This window comes from Octopus bimaculoides, chromosome 6 (genome assembly GCF_046866305.1).
Source record: "Octopus bimaculoides isolate indiv1 chromosome 6, ASM4686630v1, whole genome shotgun sequence".
NCBI classification, from domain to species: Eukaryota; Metazoa; Mollusca; class Cephalopoda; order Octopoda; family Octopodidae; genus Octopus; species Octopus bimaculoides.
In genome coordinates this window covers 35643735-35653038 of record NC_142933.1, presented here as the reverse complement: position 1 = coordinate 35653038, position 9304 = coordinate 35643735, and the positions used below count along the sequence as shown (strand labels likewise).

Genomic DNA, 9304 nt, shown 5'->3' with positions numbered 1-9304 from the left:
TCGCTCTCTCTCTCTCTCTCTATCTCTCTCCTTCTTTCTCGCTCTCTCTCTCTCTCTCTCTCTCTCTCTCTCTCTTCTGGTCTGGTATAGAGCGGCCTTGATCGTTATTATGTACGGGGGCAACTGTGAATAGATTCACTTCTATTTAGAGATATTCCCTACTAACAACAGTGTTGTTTTCACTACTACACTCTTTAACAAGTTTTTTTTAGTTGTTTAGAGCAGCACACGTTGATAGATATAACAGGACACACCTCATTCGGTAAGTCTACGTAGTTTTTCAACCAACTAGAACTAGTAGCACTCCTTCAAATTATATCTCCTGTCTTTAAGACAGTACATTTGTACATTTGACAATACAATCATAGTAATATTACCTAAAAAAGCATAAGATGATCATGGTTGGAATGTCATAGGTCTGCTCGATAAGGGCTGGTATAGGAGGAAATACCAATAACAAATAAACTTTAAATAATGGAAGCAACAAAAGTAGTATTTTCCAAAGACATGATTGGTTTATACTCTTCAACACACCCAGACAGTACACTGATGCTTTTTCCTAAAGACTTGTAAAAAGTGACTAGCTAAAGCACTGCAGATGTTATTGCAAAGGTCACTTGTTAAAGATATAGTCGCGAAAACATTGAAGGTGTGGCATTATGTCTGCGACTGAGAAAGAAACCGAGAAGTTAAGTTTTATGGGTCTATTTGCCTATTTTAAAAGGATTATGGAGCAAATTGCGAGAAAAAAGTTGATAACTTTATAAAGCTAGAAATTGCTTTACACATCTTTACACTGCTCCACAAAAGAGTATCTATACCAAGATTAGTATAGGTAAGTGGTCTTGTAGTCTTTATCGAGATTATATAAAGCCATTTGAAAAAACAACGGTCACATATTCTTTTCTACTTTAGGTACGAAGCCCGAAATTTTGGGGGAGGGGCTAGTCGATTAGATCGACCTCAGTACGCAACTGGTATTTAATTTATCGACTCCGAAAGGATGAAAGGCAAAGTCGACCTCGGCGGAATTTGAACTCAGAGCATAATGACAGATGAAATAATGGACTCAAATTATGCAACCTTGGTCTCTTGTCTCTTATGATCATTAGAATAAATACATTGATCTTTTACAGAATCGAATTCAGGTCGTCTCTTGTGAAATACCGTGGCTAAATGAGCCACCACGGCGTGGAGTCGCTCTCTTTGCTCTTTGATATTTGCTCGGGAGTCGTGACAGTCGTCCCATAAGGCTACGACGACAAATATTGAAGAGAAAATTTACCCATAATAAGACACTGATGTAATTTCCGAATGAGCTGTCCAGAATATAATGAAAATAAGCAGAAAATCTGTGGAAAACTATAAAACTGGAATCTCAATAGTTCAATGTTTATAAATGAGTTTTAAAAATCTGAATAGCAGCGATGTAGGTGTTTAAATTAAACTGTTCAACGAATCTGTTACATCGGAGAAGGCAGACAAGAGACCAGCAGACAAGAGACCGGCAGACAAGAGACCGGCAGACAAAAGAGATAGACAAGGCAGCCCAAACACACTTCTACCGATTATCCGAGAAATAACAGCTTTTGTGCTCTGTTTATATCTACCTTGATCGCCTGCATTGCGTCCCTTAAAATTCCAACTGATTTGGTCTGAGTTTTCTCAACAACAACTGCAGACTTTATTAACAGTAATGATGATTTCCTACAATGATCCAAACTGAATGGCAGAGACCAATTTAAATATATAAAATGTTGATTTGAGCGTGTGTGCGCGTGTGTGTAAATAGTTCTTTAAATCAACCCGTTCTATGGTTTCATAGCCTAGTCACAACTTTATTTCCTTTCCTACTTCTGCTTCTACTGATTTCCACTGTCATCCACCCGCTTCTTTCCAAGAAAGCATTGTATAGATTTAATTATATATTTACCTACGCACGCAAATACACACACACACATACACAATTATACACAAGCACACACACACACATAATCATACACTAACACGCACACGCCCTCATACACACACACACACACACACACATACATACGCATTAGAGAAAGACGCAACAGATGCCATTGTTTGCTGTACTTAATCCAATTGTAGCTTGATAATTGCAATTCTAAGTAAACTCTCATAGATACAGCAGCAGCATGTGATGGTATTGAGAGCCGGCTATCAAGTTTGGAGTCAATAATATTCAGCTGATCGATACTAAATAAATATTTCCTTAACCTGTAATAAGTGGAAGTCTAAGTAAATACATGCACCTGAGATCACACTTCTTTTCCCGATGTGAAAACGTACCTCACCTTAATTAAATCAATGAAAAATTTAAGAATCTTCAAAACTATGCTCGCAAAAAAGCATACAAAGTCTAGGCATTACCGTATGATCAAGAAGTTTGCTTTGCAATTGCGTGGTCGAGGATTCGATTCCAATGCGCAGCACCGTATGCAAATGCATTCTAACGTACCTTGAGTTCAACCTGAGGTTTTATGTCAAATAAGGTTGACGAAAACTGTGTGGAGCCCCGGCGAAAGAACGACTGCGCCTCGTAAATCAAAATCTCTTCTCTTTTCATTCCACAACTTCTGTACGTCTTGCTAGGGCCTTGGGGTATAAGAGGAAAAGAGGAAAAGAGGAGAAATGAAGCAGGCAGTGAGGGAAGAAGAAATGAAATGATAGTGGGGAGAGGAGAAATGAAGGAGGTATGAACTCATGTGAGTTTCTCACGTGAGTATAAAATACTGTCTGACCTTTGTACTTGTAACCACTGGAAATTCTGTTCTCGATGAAATGTTGCAATAAACTTGGTTAGTCATTTGTCTTACGAGTTATTAGAAATGTGATGCACGTAATATTTGTACCATTAGCAATGTAAAGTCACATATATATTGTTATATGGAGACGACGTCAGATATGTTGTGTCACATATGTTGTGTATACAGAGATGACATCATGTATACATTGTGTACTTGGAGATGACGTCACACAATGTTTGCATGGAGATGATGTCACATATGTCGAGATGATGTCAAATACGATGTCTACAAATAGATAACATCACATATAATGGTGATGACGGGGGCAGTTAGGCGGTAGTGGAGATGGTCGTCGTCGTTTTCATCGACGTTGTAGTATAGTAGCAAAGAGCCTTGCAGTTTTTGTTACAGCCCTTTAAGCTGTAAGTTCAAATCCTGCCGAGGTCAGCTTTGCTTTTCATCCTTTCAGGGTCAATAAAACAAAGTACCAATCAAAACCCTTGGGTCGATTTAATCGATTAGCTCCTTCCTCAAATTGCTGCCTTTGTGCCTGCGTTAGGAACAATTATTTAGCTCCAGATCAACTCTGTACAAGCAGGCATTATAACCAAGGGCGTTCAAGCTGCAATCAGGCTGTCGTATGTTCAGATCTGTTTTATCTAATGTGTTCTTTCATTATTCGAGATAATAGGTTTGATGTGAGGGACATTTCGTAGCTATCTCTAGCAAGTCGAGCGACCACATGATGTAGACGTGGCGGGGTTTTGATAACTGAAGCAGAGATGGCAGCAGCAATAATAACAATCATTTCTACTGTTGGCATAAGGCCCAAAATATTTGGTGAGGTGGGGTAGTCGATTACATCGATCTTAGTACTCAACCGGTGCTTACTTTATCGACCCATATAGGATGAAAGGCAATGCCGATCTCGGCGGCATTTGAACTCAGAACGTAACACAGGAAGAAATGCAATTGAGCATTTTGTCCGGCGTACTAACGATTCTGCCAATTTCCTGCCTTAGTAATAATAATAATAATAATAATAATAATAATAATAATAATAATAATAATAATAATAATAATAAATGCCCGGATGCAGTACCAGGTAGTGGCTCTCATGGCTTCTAATCTTAATTGATTGGAAGTGTTATTATGTACATTGTTTTGTCTTGGTATAAAAGATGGGCTGCAGCAAATATTCTGCTCAATACCACAGATTTGCTTGACAGTTGTTTGACCTTAACCAGTTGAGCATGTCTTTTGGTGGCTGACAATATGTGCATCTCTGATCATGAGCAGAAGTAGTAGGGGAGCATCATAGCCATGTGTTGAGAGGAATTCTTTGGGGTTTGAATAATTCACCTTTGGAAACATGGCTGTTTTGCTCAACATCCTTAAACAAACCTTATTCAGTGACCTTTTGAGCGGGATGGGCCACTCGACCTGAAGAAAATTCTAACTGGGCCTCACTTGCAAGGTCATGCACTGTTTATCTTGATATGAGATCACCATGTCGCGCACATATGGTTGTGATGCATGTGCTTGGTGTACCCTTATCAAACAGGTAGTCATGATGGGTGTACTGGGCTTCGTATATTTTACACCAGTGTAACTTTGATGGCATGTACTGCTCTCTCACTCAATAATAATAATAATAATAATAATAATAATAATAATAATAATAATAATAACAACACCAACAACAACAACAGCAACAATAATAATAATAATAATAATAATAATAATAATAATAATAATCTTTTCTACTCTAGGCACAAGGTCTGAAATTTTGGGAGAAGAGGCCAGTCGATTAGATCGACCCCACTACGCAACTGGTACTTAATTTATCGACCCCGAAAGGATGAAAGGCAAAGTCGACCTCGGCGGAATTTGAACTCAGAACGTAACGACGTACAAAATGCCGCTAAGCATTTAGACCGGCATGCAAACGTTTCTACCAGCTCACCGTCTTTATAATTATAATAATAATAATAATAATAATAATAATAATAATAATAATAATAATAATAATTCGTTCTACTATAGGCAGAATACCCGAAATTTGGGTGGAGAGGGGTCTATACGATTATATCAATTTTAATGCTTGGCTGATACTTATTTTATCGCCCCCGAAAGATGAAAGGCAAAGCCAACCTCGACGAAATTTGAACTAAGAAAGAAAGAAAGAAAAAAGAAAGAAAGAAAGAAAGAAAGAAAGAAAGAAAGAAAGAAAGAAAGAAAGAACAACAACAAATACAACAATAACAATAGTAACAGCAACAACAAGAACAATAAGAACTACGATAAAACAAAAGCCTCAGCAAAGTCAGAAGTAAGAGCAGTTAGTAAACGAGGTACATGAGGTCAAAAAATTGCCTCAAATCATATCTAACCATTTTAGCGGTACAAACATCCCAATAACGGAAGCAACAACTATTGTAACACTAACAACAACAGTAGCATCAACAACGGGACAGTAACAATTGTGCTAACAACAGCATAACAACACTCACAACAACAGTAAAGCCGTAGTAAGTAGTAGTAGTAGTTGGCTGTGTCTCGTGTTTCCGAGCTTGCAATCCAGTTCATTTTCCTGGGTGTTTGAACCGCAGATGGCTCCGCAATCCAAGGGTTGCATGAAACATACGGGGACATTGTGGACAAGGGATAGAAGGGGTTGATTTGGGAAGGAGAAGGCGCTGCTTTCTCTCCCGTCTCTTGAGTTCAGCTCTTGCGACTCGGGCTTTCTCGAAGTCCGCTGAACCCGTTTTGATGGTGTGTCTCCAGAGGGGTCTGTTTGCCGAGATATCCTCCCAGTGTGCGGGGTCGATGTTGGTGCTTTTCAAGGTTGATTTGAGTTGGTCCTTGTACCGCCTCAAGGGGGCTCCACGAGGAGCTCGTAGTAAGTACAACAGTACATACTACACGACAGTATCGGCTACAACTACAACAACAGCGACACCACAACCATACTAACAACAACACAATAGTAACGGCAATACAACAACAATAACAACAACACATCAGTAACAACAGCAGTAAGAACAACAACACAATAACAGTAACAACCACTTCGAACAATTTTAACAACAGCAACGCAGCAACAGTAACAACAACAACACAACAACAACTATACTAACAACACAACACTGAAACAACAACACAGCAACAATAATAACAAGAACGACAGTAATAACAAATGTAACGTCAGCAATATATCAGTAACAACAACATAACAACAGTAGCACAACAACTGTAAGAATAAAACAACTATAACAACACAGCAGAAGTAACAACAGCAACGGCTGTAAAAGCAAATAGCAACAGCGTCACCTTGGTGCATGTAAAGGGGAGACAATAATATACGAGGCATTTTTGACAGCAAACAATGGTTATTGTGTCGAGTGGAGAGTGTGTATGGTGGGGGCGGAAATGATAGGGTGAGGCATGAGTGGAGGTGGTAGTAGACAGGAGAAAGTGTTAAGTAAAAGATAAGAAATAGGCGAGAAGTTTCGCAGGAGTTGGCGAAGTGGAGAGGAAGACAAAGGGGCGAAAAAAACAAAGAAAATTTTACACAATTAAACAATAAAACACAGACAGAATAAAATGTGGTGGGGGGGGGGGGGAGAAAGAAAGGGAGAGAAAGAGTGTGTGTGTGAGCGCACGCGAGTATGTTTACAGAGTACATACACACGTGAGCATATATATATATATACATATATATATATATATATATATATATATATATATATATATATATATATATATATATATATGTATATATATATATATATATATATATATATATATATACATATATCACCTATATATATATATATACATATATCACCTATATATATATATATATTTATATATATTCGTGTATTGAGTTCTATTTATCATGTTTGTTCTGCCCTACCTATTATATACGTGTGTGTGTGTGTGTGTGTGTGTGTGTGTGTGTGTGTGTGTGTGTGTGCGCGCGCGCGCATAAACGCACACCCTCATGCTTACATACAGAAAAATAGTCAAGGAAGACAAATATTTAGATAAAGAAAACCATATAAAAACTACAATAGAAAGAGAAAGAAATGTGAATAAGTAAATTGTGAAAGGAAATGTCGGTATGTGTAGTTGAATAATAGAGATTTGTGAATAAGAAGAGGGGGGTTGTGATAAAGACGGGATACGAAACAACAAATGGGGGTAGACGGCAGGGGAATAGTGGGCGAGCGGGTGGAGTTTGAAGTAATGTTAAATTCAAATATAAAAGGTAACGGGGAATAAGGAAGAGCGAAAGACAATAACGTAAGAGAAAAGAGATCAATGGGAATGAAAAGATTAGAATCAGTGGTGGGATACTCGGTGGAAAACAGTCTTCTTTTCAACTTTTTTCCGTATAGAAATAGTTATAAACGTGTCAGAAAGAAAACAATGGAAGAAGCAATTCCTTCCATCTACCGTCTGCCAGCCTCCAGTCGATTAAAGACTTTCTCCCCGCCTCTCTCTCTCTCTCTCTCTTTTTCTAAGTATCGGAACTTTGCACAGATCCGTTTCTCCACAGTTTTTGCGAATCACTGGGATGTCGATTTAACTGAACAATAGAAACAATTATTCTTTATTTTGGCAATGTAGCTGTCTGTAACTTTGCTGATTTCCCCTTGTATTTAACAGGATTTCTCCTCCTTTCTCTCCTTCGTTCATTTTTTTCATCCTCTTCCTTCTTCTTCTACTTCTGCCTCCTCCTTCTCCTCCTCCTCCTTTTGTTTCTTTCTTTCATTCATTCTTTTATTTTACAATCGCAATTGTTGCTGTGAAATCTTAAGATCGAAAACTCTGTTTCTGTGGTTAAAGACTGTTTAAAAACCGTCGGTGGTTGTTTAAGATCATTCCGATTGAATGCGTTCATCGATGTAAGATTGTGCTGTGACACTATGTGACTTAATGATTGAAAACACAGTGTCATACTGTGACACCAATAAGATGGGGAGCAAGATGGAGGGGAAGAATTAATAAAGAAGTTTTTGGTTAACTGAAAAAATTCTCATTTAGCTTAAACTACAGGTAAAATACAAAAATATCAAATACTAAAATATGTGTTTCTGAACTCTATGTCAAAATTCCTTGTAAATTAATGTTTGGTGTTACAGTAAAGCGACCATGTGCTTAACAAATTTTACATTATAAATATATAAGACTTTATCATTGTTGTCTTTGTCTCATCCAAGTCAATCCTGATAACTATAACTACCTCGTTTTTTTCCCATATGCAAGGAACCCGAGTTACATTATACAAAAGTACTTTTTTAAAGATGGCTGGGCTCTGATTTGCAGGAGATTTGTTTGCTATTTCTAGCTGGTCACATGAGCGAGTAGAGCAGATGTTGGCAACCTTTTCGAGAAGCAGGCCGCATGAGATATAGCTCATCACCAGGCGGGCCGCACTACTAAAAATGTTCGAAAAACTTTTAGTTAGGCGCGCCATTCAAAAAGTCCCGCCGGTCACAGTTTGCCCATAACTGATGTAGAGGCTCCCCAGTTGGCTCATTAACAGGGATTTCTTCTGCTGAGACACAAGAGCAAAAATTATTGTTGCAGAAACTAAAGTATAAGAGAATAAATCTACCACAGGTTGTTGGTCATTCTGCTAGAAACATCAGCCAAATTTCTCCCAAATAACACCCTGTCGCAAAGATGAGAAGGATATATTGTCTGAGAAAGTATGTCTTAAATAGCATCCAAATCTCCCTCAAATCACACAGTATCTTCTTATAAAAGAAGATACACCGAATTATGAAGCGTTGGGTCAAGGATGTGATGTGCTTGATTGTAAGTCCGGCAGGCCAGAGCTAACCTGGAGCTGAACAACACCTAATATTGCTATTCACATCGAGTTTTAGCCATGACCAACCCGTCATTGCCTGAGGAGCACTACACTTAAGGCCACATTATCCAATGTGTTCTTCAGTTTTTAAGACACTGTCCAAGCATAGATTTGTCTCTCGTCCTCTTAATCCAATGAAAGCTAGAGATAAGCAATTGGTCGTGTAGATCATAGTGATCAATTTTGTTCAACAAGAACGGGCGTTATGCATGATCCTACATCAATCAATAATGGTTGGATAATTCGTTACATTGGAAGAAAAATGTACACATTGATTTATACATGGATGTGTGTGCGCACGGGTGCGTGTGTATGTGTGTGTGTGTGTGTGTGTTTGTGTGTGTGTGTGTGTATGTGTGTGTAACTGGAAAGCTTTGATTTCCAGTATTCAGAGTTATCTCATTTCTGATTATCAACTTGTAAACCGAACCTAGTTACCAGCTGATGATCGGAAACGAACAACTCTGAGTACTGGAAATCGAACCCTTTCCTTTATTAGGTATTAAAGAATTCTCTACATTTGTGTTGAGTCCTGTAATTTATCGCTTCAAATATATATATTGCATTTCATTCTACGTTTCATTCTTTTTCATGCTACATATTACTGTTCGATAAATTCTCCTTGGAGAAACCTTGAGGTCATTGTCAACTA

The 9304-nt window shown here is 38.2% G+C and overlaps 1 long non-coding RNA gene across 3 annotated transcripts in view; it reads right to left on the bottom strand.

Annotated features, from left to right (window-relative positions):
* Nucleotides 1-3034, bottom strand: part of LOC106867731 (uncharacterized) — a 12803-nt gene extending 9769 nt beyond the window's left edge. The window contains exons 1-2 of one of the 3 annotated variants that reach the window (XR_016242214.1): nucleotides 2763-3034; nucleotides 2392-2616 (exon numbers count right to left, since the gene is read on the bottom strand). This is a non-coding gene — a long non-coding RNA (uncharacterized LOC106867731). The remainder of the gene's footprint in view (nucleotides 1-2391; nucleotides 2617-2762) is intronic. The other 2 variants (XR_001409179.3, XR_016242215.1) reach the window with 2 other exon arrangements.
* Nucleotides 3035-9304: the final 6270 nt, after the last annotated feature.